Source organism: Denticeps clupeoides, chromosome 9 (assembly GCF_900700375.1).
Source record: "Denticeps clupeoides chromosome 9, fDenClu1.1, whole genome shotgun sequence".
Classification (NCBI taxonomy): Eukaryota; Metazoa; Chordata; class Actinopteri; order Clupeiformes; family Denticipitidae; genus Denticeps; species Denticeps clupeoides.
The window spans coordinates 16,294,194-16,316,612 of record NC_041715.1 but is presented as its reverse complement, the minus strand read 5'-3'; the positions used below and the strand labels follow the sequence as shown (position 1 = coordinate 16,316,612).

Below are 22,419 nucleotides of genomic sequence, written 5' to 3'. Positions count from 1 at the left end.
GACCGCAGTATCGGCCACAAAGGAAAATTCGCGGACAATACGACAGCCAAATTTCATTGTCCTGTCGGTTCAAAATGGGCATGTGGCTACGTTAAAAAAAAAATAATAATAAATTCTTTGTGCAAAAGCCACTTTGCACAATTGGTGATCCTTCCTGCTTGTTATAATGTGTTGTGCAGATATGACTATCGCGCACCTTTTCATGGACCACAATGTCTCGCACTCTTCATACGACCGGTGACACCGTATCACATGTCTCTGTTCTGTACGCACTGTACGCCTTCGGTGCGTCCGTCATTTTTATTCACCGCGTCCCTCATTGTGTCGCCTCTGTGCCGCATTTTACTTCTTTAGGATTAGCAGCTTTGTGTGGGAAGCCGGCGGCGGCGCGGGCAGACGCCTATTTATTAAAGCTACATCAGCATTGCGTTGACGCCGCTGCGTTTTCTGGGGCCCCTGGATCTGATATGTGTTAAAATGGCCCCCATAATGGAAAGCGGTGAAAGGTGCCCGGTTTCACAATACAAAACTTTGCCGTCGCCATTCTGGCAGTGGCTGTCGCGGGAAGCTGGGGACAGAGGACGTGTGCCGACTCCGACGCAGATTGCGCCTGGAGTACTCCCATTGTGGCCGGCAGGAGCGGCCCCAGCCGCAGATCCGTTTGGGATGCTGTCGGCAACGCGTCAGGTGTCTCAGTGTCGCCGGGAGCCTCCGCGCTGCATCTGCTGTGCTCCGCCGCCTCCCCGGGCCCCTGGCCGACGGCCCTGACACCCGACACAAAGTAATCACAGATCACAGCGTTTAATCACTGAAACAAGCACTCCAGAGAGGCACTGTGTCAATATCCCACTCTCTCATTATCTGTTTGGATTGCACATCCACACTGTCAGATAAACAGAGTGGAAAATTAAGATTAAAAATATGGTAATTTCATTTCAGGCGGCGGCTCACTCTGACTGGCCCATTATGCTATTGATTACTCTGAATTCAATTTCTCTTTCAGGGTAAACTTTAATCTATCCGCAAACCCAACAATCCAACTCCCCCGGGGCTATTTGAGAGTAAGTAACCATTTAATATAATGCTAACTGGAGGGGGGAGAAAATCACTACCTTTAATGAATTGTGTAAATCAGTCTGCTTAGATGACCTAATGGTTCGGAATTCAGGGCTCAAATTGGTCCCCCATGTCAACCCCATTTAACAATAACCAGGCCTAAGGACGCCATGCAAACACGGAAGCATTTGGCACAAGGAATCGGAGTTTAAATGCATTTTAATTATCCATGTTGCACGGCACACATCAAAGATGGTCATTTAAACAGCGGAGCCGAAAATCACTCTAATGGCATCAATAACATTTAGAAAAACGGCAGAGCCTCTTCATGCAGAAACTCACAATGCACAAACAAAATAAAGAAAGAAACTGGCAGTAATTGATACATTTCTTTTCATTGAAAGGAACTGTAGGGCTTTGTTAATTATAAGGGACTAAACTGCTTTGAGGCTTATAAATAAATGATGTATTTGTTAACATGAAAGACTTCATTATTTAGTTCGGGAGGGTTTTAGGGTAGACATTTTTAAGAAAATTCGCTTCCTAGAAGTCAAATCTGAGCATTTTCCACCACTGATTCGTTACCATTTGCATTAGTTGGTGCATTTATTCATTAGATTAGACAGCATTTTAATGGTAAAAACCTTCATTTGTTTGTACAGTGCTTTTCAGAAAGAAATATAGACACCAACATTACAAAATTACAATCATTTCTAATTTTAAAAAGTGTTAACAGAGGCTAATACTACATGCTAATCAGAACATGCTAATTTCTAGATAGCACTGTTAGCTATACAGCAAAAGGTGTGACACATACAAATATCCCGTATATATGTGTGTATATACACACATACACACACACACAGGCCAAAAGTACAGTACAGGCCAAAAGTTTGGACGCACCTTCTCATTCGATGTTTTCTTTATTTTCATGACCATTTACGTTGGTAGATTCTCACTGAAGGCATCAAAACTCTGAATGATCACATGTGGAGTTATGTACTTTTGGCCTGTACTGTACATTTATGTGTGTGGTGGTAGTAGCCTAGTGGGTAACACACTCGCCTATGAACCAGAAGACCCGGGTTCGAATCCCACTTACTACCATTGTGTCCCTGAGCAAGACACTTAACCCTAAGTTGCTCCAGGGGGACTGTCCCTGTAACTACTGATTGTAAGTCGCTCTGGATAAGGGCGTCTGATAAATGCCGTAAATGTAAATGTAAATGTAAATGTGTGTGTGTGTGCACGTGTGCATGAATAAAACAAAGTCTATCTTTTGTACTTGTGCTGACATGTGCTGAACTCAACCAGAGTTAACATGAGAACTGACCATTTAACAATAATTAATCAAACGGTAACAATTTAATCAGTCAATGTTTGCAAAGATTGCTTTACAAGGAAATTTGTAGCTACACTGGTGCAAAGTGCAGCCATCTCTGCACAGTGCCCTTCTCAGAGCAGAGTTAGAGAGGGAAACTGCTGTTTACACCACTAATACATAATGACTACTTTGGTCGTAAAAGGTAAAATTACAGTGCAGTCGAAGACCTGGTAAATGCACGATTTTCACCTCAACAGCAAGGCTTTCATTCAGCCTTGCTGGGTATCACATGGACACAAGGTTTTATTATTTCACATTACAGCCTCTGTTTCTTGTCATTTTACTCTGAAACGTATGTCACCAAGTTGCAACTAATGAATGTGTGAGACTGGTTTTTAAATTATTGTTCTTGATGCTTCTTTACTACATATTTTTGGATAGAGTTATTCTATGTTTTTCATTTTCTTCTTGTTGTTTTGGTCAACGTTACTGTAAAGCAAGAGCATAATACAGGACTGTCATATATGTGTAAAGAGTTGAATTATATTTCTGCATTAGTTACTGCTTTAGTGTATTTAAACAGGTCCTCTTCCAGGAATCGTGGTAAACTGCACCGGAACCAGCCTCTGTCTCCAACATCAGACAGCCACCTTCTCCATTCGCCACGAGCCGATTCGCGCGCCTGCTCAAGAACGTCTGGAGGAGACAAGTATCAGCAGAAACAGGTGAGGAGCCGAGCCAGGGGACACATGGCAATACATGAATGTTTGGATACTATGAAAAGTGAGCGACATCGCTCCTTACGGAGGCTAGCCGTTAACTGCCAGATGCATGAACATGATCTCAGGAGGGAAAGAACATGCGGTGCTTATCCTCAGCTCTCTATTCTAATGCGCTGCCTGAGGCTACTGTCAGAGACAGAGACGTCTGACGGGCTGCGTTCTTCCTCGACGGCTGAAATAAACCGTAAACTGTAAACAAACGCTTGTTTTTATGCAATAATTGCTCCGCGGATGTAAATACGGCGCGCTTCCTTCTTCTGCGACTGGGGGGAAAGGCCCCGCTGCATGGGACGAGAAAGCCAGGCGGAAGCAAGTCGGCCACGATACGACAAATGCACTCCCAGTGTTTTTCCTTTTTCTTTTGGCTCGCACACAGGCACCGAATGAGAAAAGGTTGATATCAGATAATTTGATGCATTTAAACCTTGACTGACAACTATTGAAACTTCACGCTACATTTCTGAGGCCCCTCAGTATTTAATAAGTGGCGATAGACGCTGCTGGGAGTTACAGTAATCTGATCTAGGGAGAGCAGCCCACAATAAAAAAGGAGACGTAAGGGCCCGAACAATGTCTCTACCAATCCACCAGTGTGCAGGGTAAGGCGATACCAAATAATGCGGCACTGTGCTGAGTCTTTGAAATCGGTATTTTACCAATTTCTGGCTGTAGCCGTTGAGATACACTTCTCCTGATAAATTTGTACCAGGGACAGAGAGGAAATGAAATGATGCCTACGTTTTCTTATTTCACAAAAAACCTGTTTGAAGTTGCAATATCGTATCTGCTCTTCCCTGACAGATGGACATAAAACTGGAATTGAACAATGAATACCCGGCCCTTATCTAGGAAGAAGCTGAAGGGGAACTATATCACAAATGAATTTCAAAGAAAAAAAAAATAAGTACGAGCACTATTACAGTAATCCCCATAGAAACTTTATCCCAAATCCCGACAAAGTTAAAGTCAATATTCCCAAATGGATCAGGCAAAAAAGAAGCAGCTTTTCTGGAATTATTCAATTTTAAAAATTATATTTCATGAGATAAGATCATCTTCGAAAGATACAAGACTCAAGGTCCCATTCAGTTAACACTGGCAAAAAAGAGAGTGTGTGTCTTTAAGCAGGGGCAGAACGGAAAAACATATAAACGTGTTATTAGAATTTGTTGCATAATTATTTATTATGCATTATTAGTTATAAGGAAAGGTGAAAAGTTATGTTTGGGGTGAAAAATGCTGTTCACTGGCCAGCTAATAGTGCTGAGTAGTGGCATGGTTGGGTGTGGCCACCCCTGCAGAGGGCGGGGTTACCTGTTTAGCCGTCTGAAAGAGGGCAGCTGCCTCGCCTTCGCCCGCCTGCTCCACCATGCTGTAGAACATGCCCCGGCGGTCTAGCAGAAGAACATAGGGCTCGTCATACTCTCGTATCCTGCCCGCGTCCAGAACCTGCAATCACAAAGGAGCGAAAGTACACATGCACAGGGCGTGTACACCCAGCTATGTACTTATGCCCTTTTAAACCTCTACTTCAGCTCCTTTAGTGATGAGTGACTGACACACAAAGATGGCGAGCGCAACCCTCTATTAACAGTGACTCATGCAAATTATAAACTTGTTTGTCGATATAGAAGCGTCACCTTGCCTGCACAACCAGCAACAATAAGGGGAGGGGTTATATGTGCCATTCAGCACAGTATAGGTGTTCATCAGACACACTGATTGACCTGTCATTAACCTCATAACCAGCAGTCACCAGTGCAAATAAGCAATTCCAACTAAATCCCAGAATGGACAGGGAATAATCTCCACAGAAGTACAATTTCTATAATCTGTCAAAGGTAATAGCTAAAAGTAAAACCTACTGGAGAGTAAAAGGAGAAAAACAAACAAACCGTAAAAGAACCGAAAGTTTTAATATACTTGTTCAGAAACGATGACAGGTAATAATTAAAAATCAATTAATAATATATAGATACTATACTATATATGTATTAAAAATATTCCATTGCAAAAGGCAAAAGTTTGTTACACTAACTTCTGTAAAGGCACAAGAGGGTCAAATTGTGATTGATTTTTTGTACCTTCCCCAAAACAGACCCATTAGTTCATTAGTGAAGTTTTTATTGGCACAGTCATAGGGGTTCTGGATCCCCTCTACCAATCAGACAGCGTGGCAATCTGGGGGCATTTTACACCAGTGCAGGTGTGGAATTGTACCCGCTGTGTGGCATTTGGTTGTACTCTTAAACCTGCCCAATGGCCTCCTGGCCGCAGGGTCAGGAACTGTCCTGAAGGACGAGGAACAAATGCCACCACAAATGGCACTAATTGGCACCTCTGCAGGCTCTGGCATGGGAAAGGGCAAAGATCAGGTGGCACAGGGCAAGAGCAGACCACTTCAGCCTTGCACCGGCCCACTCTGGCTGAGCAGGGACGAGGGCGTGGAGAAAGGTCCGGCTGTCACTATCACATTTAGAGGATGTGGAGCACTTAACAGCACCCCTCCACTAAATGAAAACACCTATCAATTACCCATGCAGGTCAACGTGACCCAAATGAGTTTGCATGTTAACTCAGTAGTCTGCTATTTTTGCCATTTTAAAAGTCAGTAATTGTATAATACAGCAACCAAAATTCTATATTAATCCTATTCAGTCAGCGTCTCATTTACAAATTATCTCCACGCATTATAAAAAAAGGCTTAAACTTCAGCAAAAAATGGTAACTGGCAATTATTAAAGAAAGCTCAATTAATTTGCTGATATGGATAAAAGGCGAAAATGTGTTCATGCTGACAGTTTTGATAGTTGTATGCAGCTGATTAAGGGATTCGCATTTATTCCACTGTTGACTTAGCTAATATAGCAACGTCCTCTATGAACTTAATAGACATCCAAATACATCTTATCTGACTGCAAATGTTGAAACAGAGAAATGGGCGGGGCCCAGGTGACATAACTACAGAATTGTTAAACAAGCTTTGACATGAGTCTACAGGCTTAAACAAAAGAGACCAATACAAGCCAGCATTAGCCGCTTGATCCTGTTTATGTATTCACCTCGATGCTTAGTATAAGTCCCGGGAGCATTATGTGATCTCGTTCTGCCTTGTGACTGGAAATGACTCTAGGTTGCTGTAGGTTTGTAAGGTTATGGGGTTACCATGATGCGGTCGCTGTCGATTACGGTGTTGAGGCGGTGGGCGATGGTTAGGACAGTGCAGTCCTTGAATTTTTCTCGAATGTTCTTCTGAATGAGCTCATCCGTCCTGCGGGAGCAACACAAAGCCGTTACATACAGAGAGAATTTCTCGTCTCACCAATGAAAAATGGAATAAGACTCTTCAGTAACCCTTCATCTGCAGCAGGTATTGCCTAATCTGGCCAACAGTGGTTTTTGGTTTGTTACAACTCTTACACAACCTGCATCACTTTGACCTGCTGTATTATAATCCGTTGTCCCCATGTCTGGAATGTGCTCAAGCCAAATGACTGTGTTCACAAATTTGGTTCACTTCTGTTGGCCACTAAATAAGACTTCCACATGTGCCTAAATTCTAAAACTTCCGAATTTTTACATCAGACCAACACACCCAGGGTCCACATTAGCGGTGGCCTCATCTATCACGAGAACGCGATTCCTTCTTAAAATGGCCCTTGCTAGGCAGACCAGCTGCCTCTGGCCAAGGCTGAAGTTGGATCCAGCCTCGGCGAGCTCCGTCTCCATCTTCCTGGGCATCTCCTCGACCACCCCCTTCAACTGCACCTGTGGACGGAGCAGAGGACCCACCGCCTAATTACCCACGCACAATCGGCCCCTACTGCCTTCGCTTTAAACACACACATGCAAACACTCCCATTAGTTGCCGGACACAATGCTAGGCCAGGCCTTCCTGTGACCTTGGCTTGCGCTCCCTTGTGACCAGCCTCTTGCTTTTAATCCAGGCCACCAAACCCATTCAGGGAGCAGAGCAGGAGCCGAAGCCCCTCTCTGTGGGTGGAAGCCTTCATCCCCTCTGCACAACGGGCCAAAAACATCTCCCTGGCACTTTCAATGCCGCCCGGTTACAAGCCGCACATTGAGCTGGGCCCCATGGCCCTAATGGGATTTCCCCCCTCTGCCTTGTGGTGAGCGGGCTGGGTTGAATGGCCGCATTGTGACAGGGGGATCGTCCTATGGAGCCGTCAGGGGACGCGCTGAGAGGCGCACTGGAGCACCTCTTGGAGTGCATTCCAGAGGTCCTCGTCTGTATGCTGGCTGAAAGGGTCCAGATTCGCCCTCATGGAGCCTGTGAAGAGAACTGGGTCCTGGGGATGGAGTGACACACAAAGAAGGAGAAAGAGAATTAGGGAGGGGGAGATCTATGGTAGAGTGAAGCAAGGAGTGGGCTGAAGGAACAGTGCTGTGTGATGGTCAGGCCTTTCAAACTGTTCGACAGACCACAACACACTGGGCTGTAAAGTACTTTATAACCTGGCTGAAACCGGAAAGTTCTTAATCCAGGTTTGGTACATTTCAGCAATCTCCATAGATGATTTATAAGATTGATACAGGCCAATTATTTGATGCAGTGTCCTTTTTTCCATGACCATGGGGTATGGCTTCAGATACTGTTTTAAAATCAAAAAGATATTCACAGCATCAGTTAATAATATATATTTGCTTCCTACCTGATTCATGATTTAGTTAAAATTATTTGATCACATAACACACCAGACCCAAGTTATTGGCATCCTCGATGTACATGTAAAGACTGTGGTCATGCAAAGCATAAGTGAAGAAGAAAACAAACTTATATCCAAACCACAGTCTGCTTGAGTACCTAAAACCAGGCAAAATACTCCAAAGCATCGTGTCCAGGACTGAGAGAATAAGGAGGAGTTTCAATCCTCAGGCCAAAAGGGTGCTGAACGAGGACACGCCACCACACCTCTCACCTCACACCCTGACCATCTGAATGTTCACCGTTGTGTACTGCAATCTGTCACTGTTACACTTATGCACAATGCACTTCAGTGGAATCCACTACCAACCATGTCTCTGTCTTATGTTTTCTTGCACACACACATCTTTGCTTGCATTACAGCTCACTTATTTTTTTTTAATACTACTTTTTAGTAGCCTTATTCTTTCTATTGTATGACATTTGTACACTTTATACTATGTTATTCATTTCCTTAACTATGCACAGTCAAAACAGAATGGTTCAGGACTGCTATAACTATGCAAATCTAGAATCTTGAATAAGTGGTCAATTTCTGACCACAGAACGGCTGAATTTATCAGCCCTGATGCACTCCAACCCCCAATGTCCATATTTTCAGATCCAAACTAAAATTTGTACAGCACATGAGTGGCATCTCGTATACGAGGTTTGGTGTGCTGTGAACGCGAGGCCATGCACTCACACTTCGATCCGCACAGGGGATCACAGGGACGTCTTAACAAAGTCAACAAGGGCTTTTTTTTTCTCCTTTTATCAGAACAGTAATTCACCCCACCATTCCGTCACTGTTCCAGCATGCCTCTTTGTTAGCTTTTCACAGTGCAAACAGGTGCCTGGCAGAACACCTCCATGTCGAGGTATTTGTTTTTGAAAAAGGCTGACAAAAAGGTAATTTTGGTTAACACCGGTAAGACCCTTTCGGTTAGGCTTTAAACAAAGCGGCAGGCAATTAAAGGAACAATAAAAAGGCAGATAACGTTCTCTTCGCTTTAGTCTGCAGCCATTTCTATCAATCAGCAAGCAGCACTGGTCATTTGTCATTTGTCCATGACAAATGGCTCATTTTATGACTTTAAACAGGCATAATGGATATTTGAATACACACTGGTAGGTCTGTGTCAGCCTTCAGAAACAAATGAAAGGTCCAAACTCGAAGGGGGACAGCGGAGTCAGAGTGTCTCCTCGCGGCTGTGAGGGAAACGGGATAAATCAAGAGATTACGACTGCAGAATGAGCAGCCATCAGACTGTAGCATGGAGTGTCAGTCAAATGCGGCATTTATGTTCTCTTAAGACCAAGTGGCTTTACAGTTCCTTCAACAAAAAACCGTCAAGGACAGGAAACGTCTGAGGCATTTCAATGAAACAGGGACATAATTGTGAGGTACAAGGTCAAGGATCGGAGATGCACCCATCAAGCAAGGCTGAAGAGACTTGTCGACCTCTGCCAGGCATATTGTTAGCAGATGGAGAAACCTTTGAGACTTTATAGGCCGGCAACTTGAGGTTTAATATTTCTATAGTTTTGTCCCATGTGTTTGTGAAGGCTAATCTCAACAGCAGCTACAACAGTGGCTCTCAAAGTGGCTGGTGGAGCTATTTAGTTTATGTTTTGTATGAACTTCAATGTGTGTATATTTTTACCCAGAGTTTGGGAGCTACAGTGTGCCGTCCTGCAACTGTTGGTAACACTTTCACCAATGAACCCACCACTAATACCCTGAGTCGTACCATTCAGACCAAGACCGTGACTTATATTCCCAATAAACCATACCCAGACTGTAACTACGACCAAATATAAAAAGAAATAAGAGGGGCGGCACGCAAACAGCGTCTCCCTTCGCTCTTTTGGTTCCCGGTGCGATGCCGGAACCACTGGGGTAAGACCTCAGGGGCTGCACCTAATTTCGTTGTACTTGTTACAATAACAATAAAGATATTCTGATTCCGATTATATAGCGAGGGCTACGGGTGCAGAGAATCATGGGGGCGTGGCCTGCACTCCAGGTGTCCTCGTCAGGTCCCCACAGGATCCGCTGTGACAGAGAGAACTTGGACCGATACACAATTAAGATGTTAAATGTTCCTGTAGCCTTCCTGTAGGTTTGTCACCATTTGTTATTTCGTACTGTTTTGGGGTTTGTTTTTTAGTTATAGCATGTCGCTTGTTTGATTAAATTTCATATAATGTTATCAATAACGTCAAAATGGGGGCGTAAAAAAACGTCCAGACACTCCTCAACAAAGAGGGTTTATACTGAGTTATTCGGCAAGGGGGTGAGTAACATTACCAGGTTACTTTGCTAGCAAATGAAATGAAGTCAGAAAGAAAACCAAGTCATTAATGCTAGATATTTAACATATTAATAAACGAGGTGATTTATATTGTGGGGCTTTAATAGGCGGTCAGCGTTCTTTGCAGTGTGCTTGATAACCTGATGATCTATATAAGGTCTTTAAAAAGTCCCTGACCGTGTACTCTACCAACAAGCTGACCTCTGCGCTCTTCCAGCAGTGTCTGAAACTGACACAAACCAGTTTTCTGATGGGGCTCAATCCAAACGTAACATTCAGTGACGGCACCTCTTCCTGGTCCAACTTCTTCTCTAATGCCAATCAGCTTTCCCTCCGGCCTCCGCAAACCCCATGTCATCAAACCTGAAGCCCCAATTCAGCTCGTTTTATTATGACACACTTTAATTGAGGATTCTGTGTTACGTTGGACACACAGCTTTCCAAAGACTGATTATGTGCTCCAACAATTCTAAGCCTGCTTTTTGCCGAGAATTCATTTTTACTTTGATGTCATTCCTCCGTTTTCAATAGAACGTGAAATGGATTCTTTTTTAACGCCACATACTAATGGAAGTTTATCATAATCAAATCTGAGGGAAGGTGGGAACTATGAAAGTGCTGCTAGGCAACATATGGAATACACATCAGAATCTGCCCATTCCCAATCAAAAGGTGAAGCATTTTATATCGAGTGATTTTTCCATTTGAAAGGCCATGCGAATATCACTTAAACTTTAAGATGGCAAGGAGGAATATAAAGAAGGTTTTCAAATGTACATTTGTAATGGACCAAAAGGAAACTTTTTTTTTCCAGAAGCACACAGTGAAATATGGAAATACAGAAAAACGCAGTTCAATATCAGTTAAACTGGTGTTGCTGTCGAAATTGCAATGTAACCAGCTTCCTTATCGAGGCTTGAACCTCAAAAGGCTGGTTTTGTAACATTGGGAGAAACCGTAATCATGTGTATTTTCAGCCGTTTGTTTTAGTGTAGCCGTACCTATGGTGCATACAGATCGCTCCTGGTTAAGCACATCACAATGCGAAGAACACCTTGCCAGATTACTCAGAGAGCACAAACAAGACCGGCTTTATACGGGAGTGAAACTTAATCTGGAAGAACGGCGATACCAGAAGCCCATCAAGGCCATGACAAGCCCCTTAATGAACTTGTTTTGGAAATCTTGACTACGGTCTCTGAAATGCTAAATAACCCCACAGAAATAAAGGCAAATGAGCGGTCTGAGAGGAAAAAGGGTGGGGGACTCTCTTTTAAGCAGCTTTTTGGGGGGTGGAGGACTAATCTCCTGTCACTTACGGAGCCGCCTGCTCTCCACACTGCGGCCGTGGGAGTCTTCTTGCCTCAACTTTTCTGACACGAAGCCGCGGGCTGGCATCTTCTTAATGCGCTATCAATTTCGACGAGCGGAAATAAAGTTAAACTGTCTCAAGGCAGCCGTCTGTCTCACTTTCAGAAATCCCCTACAGTCAGCAATGACTGAAATCCTCAGCATTTTTTACCATGTTCACACAAACAAGCTCCAAAAAAAAAAAAAAAGGCCAGAATTCACAAAAGTGTTCTATTTCCAAGTTCACCTGGCGCAGTGACTGTACATCCCGCCTAGGGAACGGCAAAGATTTATAATCTATATCCCTTTACCTGAACAGGTTACACTTAAAACATTGCAAAGTGAGAACATTTTAAGACCTGTAATCCCGATCTTGTGTGACGACAATGCAAATCGCCCCTGAAAATACTTTTTAGTGTCTGCATTTTTATGGAAAAAAAAGAACAAATTCAAAACAAGTTGACTCATAAACTTTTAACTAATGATGGCGCTCTTGCCACCACAGCTTTTTCCGTGTTAAAAACTTTTCTGTCAAGAGTTTCTGCTGGATCTCCATGTCAAGGCTTGTGCCATTTTGCTGCCCTTGACATGATCCGGTCCGGAAGGGGTTACTCCGGGTCCAGGATCCAGACCGGAGTTTTACGTTCGTCCTGTGTAATGTTTCCTGATCATGTTCGCCTGTGTCTGATTGTATAAAGCTGCCCTGTTTGTGTCTGTTCACCGTGTTAATTGTTAGTGGATGTCTCCCCTGTCCTGTTTATGAAGTATTAAACCCCTGTTTTGTGACGTCGTGCGTATACGTCCTTCTTCATTGTTATGTCCAGCCATCATTTCCTGCCTTGCCATGCCAAACAAGCATGACAACCCTGATGTCACCAGTGAATCACTAGATGCACTATACCAAGTATATATGACAATTGGGCCAGTAGATTATATTATTTTTTCTTTTTATATGTGTAAGCGTCAGTTAGCTGAGTCAGCACCAATAAATAGTGGCATCATAAACCACTGACAATGCTTACAGTCCATGTGAGCAGTTCGAACAAATATTTTTCAGAATTATTTTATCATACTGATTCCTTACAAATAATCACTTAGTATTGCTAACACTGTATTAATACTAAAGTGACATAATGTAATATAACAATGCCTCCACCAGTATAAAATTTTTGACCTGGTTATTTACATTTACAATTACGGCATTTATCAGACGCTCTTATCCAGAGCGACTTACAATCAGTAGTTACAGGGACAGTCCCCCTGGAGCAACTTAGGGTTAAGTGTCTTGCTCAGGGACACCATGGTATTAAGTGGGGGTTGACTCTGTAGTCTTCTGGTTCATAGGCAAGTGTGTTACCCACTAGGCTACTACCATCCCTGTTATCAAACTAGCTATTCTGCTACTTATAAAAGTTAAAACCTGAGGTATTATGGATATTTTCTGGCGCAGGGTGTGTAGGCCAATTTCAGAAGTCAGGACACCGTCGATGGAGACCCTGCCTTCAGGTTCAGCCAGGCGAATAAGGGCAGAGAGGAGCGAACTTTTCCCTGCACCTGTCCTTCCCACGATGCCAACCTGTCACAGAGCAGAGCAGAAATAAATACCAAATACCAGAACAAGTCAGGGGACACATTTTCAGACCTAACGTTTGAAGGACTTCCTGTCATGTTGTATTGATGTGGCCTAATTTCTTTGTGATACAATAGAATGGCAATAATACAACTACGGCCTTCTCAGTTCCAATTACATAGACAAGCCCACTAGACATCTGACATTAAAAAAAGGCGGCGTAACTCCAAACTTTAAACTGCAGAATCAGATGCTATCACACAGCCGGTTCAGTCCCTCTCCATACGGCGCTATCAATTGTGTTCCGCTCGGTTCGGTCACATTTCCTGAACTTGGCCCTGCATTGTGCGCCTCATATTGTGATGGCAGAGACAGAGGGAGCGGGTGCCAGATAATCAGATCCATGACAATGTCTCCAGCAAGCCAGACAAAGCAGTCAGAATAAAATCTCAAATTAATCTCAGAATTATCTGATGGAATCACTGTTACAGTGAAATGTTAATGTTGAGATGTGTGCATTTGAAAAACCTCAAAGATATCAGGCGGGAACATTGGGAATCAACGGCCAATGTTCACAGTGCATTAAAGCCATGCATTGTCCTGATGTCTTGGCTTTCCTTAGAAGGAGCTAGGGTGTTTATTTGCATTATTTAATATGTAGAAAGTATGTATTTTAAGTAAAACTATGTAGATAGTTCAGTTTCAAAATTCACAAATAATTATAACACCATTTGCAAAAATATATTTCTTGATTCAGCAACAAATGTAACAAGATTTATAATTCCTAAAATAAATATAATTTACTGTATATATTTGTTAAAACTCCCCGATTCTTGTTTCATTTGTTGCTGAATCAAGAAATACATTTTATGAATGTGTGATATTTATTCGTGAGTTTTGAAACTAAACTATCTCCGTAAAGACCCTCCTTTCGAGGAATAAAGCCACACCAGTCACTGCAGCACTCAGATACTGTTATTGAAGTCAAGGCCCTCTTGAATGAAAGTGTGCTTTTGGGAATACCGGCGAGACTGTGTCCCAGTCGCCGGTGCATTCTGCAGCAGCGAGAAGGTCCCACAGGGACTGTCTGACAGCACAAAGCCCCCCGCAGCCCCACTGATTCAGAGCAGGATCCCTCCCCAGGGCAAACGCTGCCACAGCCTCTCTATTTATCAGCCCATCCACTGTAAAATCAGCTGCCGGTGGCCAAGCGTAGCTCCTCTGACTACACACCCCACTATAAACTCAGCCTTTCAATCACCTCAGCCATTCCCATTCCACCTCCCAGGTTTTATTCTTCTTTCCTGTTTCTTTTTTCCCTTTTCTTGATTCCCTTTTCTACCCTTTTTTACTTCTTTCTGCTGCCTTTCTCCTATCTTCTCTGTCCTCTCCTTTCCTCCCCCTTCCCCCTCTGGCTTATATTGTGAAGCCATAGCTGTCACTGCCTGGGACAGGAAAATGCTAATGGGACCAAATGGATCCACTCCAACGCTCTTAATTACATTATATGTATTCCATGAATCATAAATTGTATATTCCCGAGGGACAGCTTAGCACTATAATAAGTTGCTTAAATAATTGATGCTGGAGAGGTAATATCATATGGAAAAGAGCAACATTACACCTTCTACGTGCTTATTGATTAAATTCAAAGGATGGGTGGGGGGGTATTAAAAGTGCATCCATTTCTCTAAGACTATTGGCAGCCCCTCATGAGGGGAGGGGGAGTTCAGCATTAACACCTCTCTGGAGCTCTGGAGACAATTTGTGAAATTATTGTGCAGGTCACACAGGTGCTGGTGCACATGTGACACAAGTTAAGCAGTTTTCGTTGATGCTATATATGGTCGCAATGCCCACCAGTTAACCTACCTGTAATCACTGTGTACAACAACACTTATTTCTTATGTGCGTACAGTATGTCTCAATGGGTTTTGACACCTGCCTTTTTAACTGAAAGTACCTATGGCTTCATTTGCAGGACAACATACTGATTACTTTAAAATACAAATTAATACTTACATTGGATATAGTAGAATAATGCATATTCTATATTTATTTTTCTGCAACTAATTAATTGAGTTTTATTTTACTTTGTGTTTAGTAGGATTCATCCACTTGCTACTTATTAGCATATAATTAACACACCATTGCAATACTTACACACTATTTCCTGCATACAAAGTGTAAATTTGTAGGGTATATAATACAGTACAGTAAAGAACAGCATTGCATTTTGCAGTATAGTACAGTATAATGATGGCATTGATGTTCTTCAGAACCATGGGCCCCTCTGCACAGTAGGAGAAGCTCATTTGGTCAAAGGTGATGCAGCCACGGCCTGGCCAATCAGGAGGAAGCCTCCTGTGCAACTCCCAGGGTGCCTCACTCCGCAGATCTGCATACTCCACCACCCTCTCCACTGAAGTCATCTAGATATTGTGACCAAAACATTATTCTGCCATCAGTTGACTATTTCTTCATTTCCAATATATTACACAAGATGACTTTTCACTGGTCTGGGAATGTTCATTCTGCAATCATCCACCTTTCTTGTTCCTCTTACCATATTCTCTACTTCTGAACTCTGCCGAACACCCCACTGGAACATACCTACCAGTGTGACAGCGTAGCACAGAGCCAACCCCACCCCTCCAGCCTCCAGATCTATGAAGGCAAAGCAGAAATAAAGCTTCAGTTCCACAAAATCACTCAGGCTTTCTTTCTGAATTCATTTCTTTCTTTCCTTTGTCATTTTTTGGTTCATACCATCTCTGAGGCAGAGGCACCCAAATGCTGTGACAGTGATAAATATTGAGCAGAGGGCGTCCAGGCGCACAGCAAACCAGCGGGAGGTGGTCAGGAATAAAAACCAGGCCTCTGGTGGGTAAAACACCTCATGAACACAGTAAACATGTTCTGCTTCACAAAACTGTGTTGGATAAACAAACCCAGAGTAAAGACTCTATCCGTCAGTATATCTATTGCTGTCACCAGCAGCCAACAAACCTGAATGCAGATTTTGAAGTGCATCAAACATCCGCTGGAATCTCAGCTGGGCTTTGACCGCTCGGATTGTCCACAGACCCTGGAGAGAGCAGGACAGATGGTAGATGATAGGACTCCGAGCTGGTGAAAAGTAGAAACACATAACATTTATATGGTCCAGGCTTTCAGACATTCAGACATTTTATAGTTAAAATCTGCATGGATGTCATAAACTGTAAATATATGTTTTCAGGGATCAGCCGGGTGGTAGTAGCCTAGTGGGTAACACACTCGCCTATGAACCAGAAGACCCAGGTTCAAACCCCACTTACTGCCATCGTGTCCCTGAGCAAGACACTTAACCCTGAGTGTCTACTGGGGGGGACTGTCCCTGTAACTACTGATTGTAAGTCACTCTGGATAAGAGCGTCTGATAAATGCTGTAAATGTAAATGTAATGTAAATGATCAGGCATGTGTGTGTGCTTTTATAAGCAATATGACATTCCACTTTCTCATTATTATTTTTTATATAATATTTTTATAATATTGACATAACATGGGGCTAGTTTTGAATTGCTCTTAAGTTGTCAATGTTCATCATATGTTTATGTAATTCACACCTAATTATTATTTACTCTTCCAAAATCATACATCTGCTATAGTTCATGTAATATCATTAATTATGTCTTGTCTTGTCCTATTGACTTTTGTGTTGTTTACAACTTGAGACCAGAGTTTTAGCCATTTCGTCTCACTTTATACTTACTTGTATTGGATTAAGATTTAAAATCTTTTATTGTGAGTGCAGAAATATTCTTTTTTATATTTTCCACAAAAGGGAACTAACTGTTACATTGCAGGTATAAGCAATACAGCAGTTCGACTGATTGTCCTTTTGTTTTGTATATTTGCACTTCCAAAAAACCTGTTTCAGTCAACTTTAATTTCTAATACAAAATTCACTTTTATCTAGTTTACACTTGTTGTGTATATTTGGACCACACTATTCATTCGGTGGACTGTAACTGCTGTACGTGATACCCTGGAGACCACCAGGAGGCGATATGACATCTATTTAGATACATTGTTTACATGACATATTTAATAGCTGATTCCTTATATGACACTGAAAACTGTTATGCCTTTGCAGCTTAGATGCACAAGTCTATTTCTAATATAATAATCTGGAGAACAGTCGGATGAAAAGAATATATTAACTGAATGCACATCTAAGCAAAGATAGATTCAAGAATAGTTTAGCAACATTAGCAAAAATGGCTACAGATTGCCTGAATGGTAATTAGTGTGTTTGTACTAATTGCTAAAGTGTCTCAAATCTCTACTAGAGGTTGAGCCTCTGTTCTTTCTCAGTGAATCAGAACAAAAGCTCATGAATAGCTTTTGTGAGATGCTATTTCATGAGCATTCTAAAAAAAAAAGCACCAAGATGAATGCACAATTGTTGAGAGACATTTCACATTTATTGCCTCCTGTTCCCCCCCCCAGGATGTGACCCCACACAGAGGCGGGTGTGCCGTTTTCCAACTGGCATTTCTGTCTTTGTTTTGGGTGCCATGAACCTAAGCACCAACTCGCATCTTGTAAGAACTGTAGGCCACAGGAACCTCAAACGTTATGCTAATAGCCCAGGCCTCCTTCCATGAATGATTTACAAAGACAGTAGCACACCTTGTATCTACCATTCAGCAAAATAAAGAAAATCGAACCAAGACCCACTGGTGGACTCCAGACGCTTGATGTCACGGGAGGTCTGCAGGAAATAGTGACGCAGGAAAAGGAAGATGACAAATAGGGGTATGGTAGGAATAAGAATCCAAGGCATGACGACTGCTGCAACGATGATCACGCCGAGGATCTGTAAACACACCTGGGCACAAGCACAGAGGTATACAGGCATGCACACACATACATATATAAACACACCCTAAAGCATGCATGTTAAGCATGTTTGATACGATGCTATTTTAACTAAAAAAAATACATAAAAAGCTGAGCTTCTATGAGAAGAGGGAGTGATGCCCTAGCGGGTAAGGAAATGGACTCATACCTGAAGTCACTCATAACTCACACTGCTCCCCAAGCGCCTTTCATGGCTGCCCACTGCTCACCAAGGGTGATGGGTTAAAAGCAGAGGACACATTTCGTTGTGCGCACCATGTGTGCTGTGCGGTGTATCAATAACATAATATCTGTAATAACAGAAATTGCAATAACCAGCCAGTTAATTTTAGTATTTCTACTAAATTCTACTATTTCTACTATTTCTTGCAAAAATATTTTCAAAGAGTAGAATACCCTTCCAAATACAAATACAAACATGCATTTATGCCGACACGCAAAAAAACACACATTCAGAGATGCACACAAGTACATGTGGACTTGAATGACAAGAGTTACATGCATTAGAGCAAGAGTTTACAGAAACTGTGGGCTGGTAACAACAGTGAAAGAGACTGCAGTGTTACTTTCCCAGGTGTTCACCACCTACAGGACAGCACATACCGCATAAGTGACCACTGAAATAGGGCAGCAGAGGTCACTCCAAACCAAACTGCGGCTGACGGTCATAAACCACCGTCAGACCACAGGCAGTGGGTGTGATGTAATGTCCTGACCTGAACCAGCAGCCATGATATAATAATAAAACACAGGGCACACTGACAACATGGGAATTGCCATATCATTCCCTTTTATCATTTCTTGCACTGGAATATCTGGAAATTGCCATACTGTCCAAGGCCATTCATAGCATTTTTTCTTCGTGAATAGTTAACATAGCAGATGATATATGATGAAAAAAACACTAAGCCAATAAGGGGGAGACAGAAAATATACAGTGCACCATATTTCATATTCACACGATGACTGATAAAATTGAAACCTTAAACCCTGAAATTAAGGACAACCTGAAAGCTAGATTCATGAGAAGGGAGATTAGGATCAGCATGTTACTTTCAATGGTCCCACACTAGCCTTCAGAGATGAAAATTTAATTTACCACCTTAATTACGGATGTTATCAGGTGCTTAGGCACACGTTTAAGCATGATCACGTTCAGTGAGGTTTTATGATGAAAAGCCACTCAATTCGGTTTACAGAACTGATAAGAGGGTATTACAGCCCCAGCATCAGTGCAGAGGAGCACGCACAAGCAGCCAACGAGAGCGAAAAAACTACCCAGCTCGACTGATCCCGGGAATTTCACAGTAGACAAGCTCCAAGCCCTGGGAGGGCAAATGCAGAGGGGTAAGAGTGCCGTGTGCATGGGAAAGGCCGATCTCTGCTATCAGAGACTTTTAGCAACTGAATTCCAAATTGAGTTCCAAAATGAATTATAAATTGGTACTGACGTAGAAAAACAAATCTAGAAAGTTGGGGGAAAAGTGGCTTTATACACTATAGGGTGGTAGTAGCCTAGTGGGTAACTCACTCGCCTATGAACCAGAAGACCCGGGTTCGAATCCCACTTACTGCAATTGTGTCCCTGAGCAAGACACTTGCTCCAGGGAGACTGTCCCTGTAACTACTGATTGTAAGTCGCTCTGGATAAGGGCGTCTGATAAATGCTGTAAATGTAATGTAAATGTATACAAATAAGCAGCGTTGCTAATGCTAATGTGAGAAAATTGTAATGTCTCACAAATTCCAAATTAGTACTGATATAAAGAAACAAAATAGGAAAAAGCTGCTTTTTTTATTATAGGCTTTACATTAGATTTATCTGACACTACCCATAGAATATATTCTGCATATACAGTGGCCCATGAATTTAATCAATTAGTACTAATGAAAAAAGATCTAAAATATATATTTTAGATATAAAATTTATATTATATATATACAATACATAATATATACATAATATATTACAGGTTTTATATAGCATACAAATTTGCAACAGTATTGAATTAGGAGGGAAGGCCAATCTCTGCTATCAGAGACTTTAGCACGAGCACCATGTAAACCATGTGTCTGTGTAAAGACAAAAACGGTAGCTATTTTATTACAGGCTTCATATTATATTCTAATTAGCATTAATACTAATGCTAAGTTTTGCCCACTCAACAGGAGGGTCAGGCGAATCACTAAAGATGCACTTTGGCAAGGCTTTGGACAGTGTGGGTCATCCAAGGGGAAGTCGTCCCGACAGGATTCATTCATTCCAGTTCCCATGAGCCTCTCTGTCGCCACATCTGTTTGATGTGATCCATTTGCCTGGTCTGGCGCTTATCATGTCAGAATCAGACAAAACTGAGGCCCACACCCACACTACAGACAAGCCAAGCCAGGCTACCCCACACAGGAACGGACAACTCCCCGATTCAAAGCCTGGTGCACATAAAAGTAGATGAACGCTTTTGTATATAAGCAGATTAAATCAAGCATTACCTCTAATTGCTGTTTAGCAAGAAAGGAAAGCTACCGTAGGCATGCAATTCCGCTATTCAGGCACCCAGGGCGTACCGCTGTACCCAAAGACCATTCACATCTCCACTGACCCTAATAGCTTTATTTTGTAGGTGATACCATCAGGGCTTTGATGTCCAAATAAATTTGGAAAATTGAAGTTAATTGCTATATTTGTGCTGGGCGCTGATAGCGCCTGTTGTTCCACAGTGGAACGTAAACATGTCCCCACAATTAAACATCCCTCGGGACATGGCCGATCAGTCAGGGCTTTTTTTTCTCCATCCTGCCTTTATGCACTGACAGTACGCTGTGATTTTTTTTTTTTGCACTGTAACAAAGTGAGAAGTGAGGAGAATGAAATTGACAGCAATAAGAAGAAACCTTCGCCACTGCTGGACCTTTCCCTTGATGGGCCGGAACAATAAAAAGTAGGGGTCAGTGGTACTGAAACAAATGAAGGCCGTTCCACTTTCAGCCTGCAACAATGGGACTGACCCAATCCATTCTGCGGCTTTTTGGAGGCTTTATTCTTCCTCTTACTGCCCAGATGCCGTGGCTTTTCTTCAGAAGAAATGACTGTGGACACCTCCTTCACATTTTCCCATTCTGGGTCATTTTCACTTCATAAAGCTGCAGTCAATGTGTTTTGTGTGCAGCGAGGGGGGCCTGACACATTCTGCGGTGGTCTCGGTCACTGTCTACATTGGTGGCTCAAGTGGTCCCAGGATTAGGCCTTTGTGTGATGTGAAAAGTCACTTATTTGGGTTCAGTCAAGCTGCTGATTTCTGGGCCCATTTTCGAAATAAGAGAAAGGCTTTGAAATTCACTCTTTCTTTCTATTAAATCACAAACGCGTCAGCAAAGAACAGCTGCACCCCTAAGTCCAACGCAGCCAACCACACACATTCACACACAGTCACTCTGACCCAACAGGGTTCTTAAGTCGCCACAGGAAGGAAGTGGTATTAAAAAGGTCCCAGAAAGAACAAAGCCACCCCCGCGTTTGTTGTTGTGTTTCTTTAACTCATTCATAGCTATTATTTTAATCCCTCTTTTTCTTTCTGGGTGTCGGGCCCAAACCTTGTAGACAGAAGGCTAGGATGAAGGAGGTCAGAGGACAGTTTCTGCCATTTCACAGTTCCAACACCATTTTGGCCATGTGTGGTATTGGCCAATAAGTGCCAACCCAGACCACACAAACACTGCTGGGCTTTTCCACAAAAGTTTCATTGCACCATCAACAGCTAACAGTGTGACAGTGGGGCTCTGATCCTCTGGCACTGTGACATTCTGCTCAAAGCATCAGGACTGTCAATAAACTGGGTCACACTGCTTTTGCCCTGGTTATATAATATGTGTCATGTGACAAAATACACACAAGCTTTAACAGGGTTAGGGAACACTGCACACAATTACTACATGGCAATTCCATTGCTCTGTGATATATTACACTGTGCTTAATGGAACATACACAACACAGTTCCCTCCAGATGTGTTGTTGTTAAAACCCAATGAGCTTCATAGGACGGCCTCTGTATCATGATAAATATTGTACAGGGCAATGTGTTTCAATATCAATGTATCAGGCACATTTGAGTTGTATTGCACTCATAAATACTTGTGCAGCATGACATTTCACTGCACAATTTATGAATTATTCACATAACATAACATATCAAAATAGTTATTATTGTTTTGAATAAGTATTATTAATTTTATGCACATCAATTGTCCAAGTTTGGTCATTTAGAAGAAAAAAGGCAAAAGTGGAAAATTTAAGACCCAGCAGCTATCTGTTCAACCCAGTGAAAAAGAATCTTCAATCTCTAACATATTCTGTATCATCTTTTTTGTGAAAGCCACAGCGTACAATAGACCTGTCAGAAGAAAAAT

At 42.4% G+C, this 22,419-nt stretch overlaps 1 pseudogene; it reads right to left on the bottom strand.

Annotated features, from left to right (window-relative positions):
• Positions 1–2,213: 2,213 nt before the first annotated feature.
• LOC114796878 (multidrug resistance-associated protein 4-like) overlaps positions 2,214–22,419 on the bottom strand; it is a 40,776-nt pseudogene continuing 20,570 nt past the window's right edge.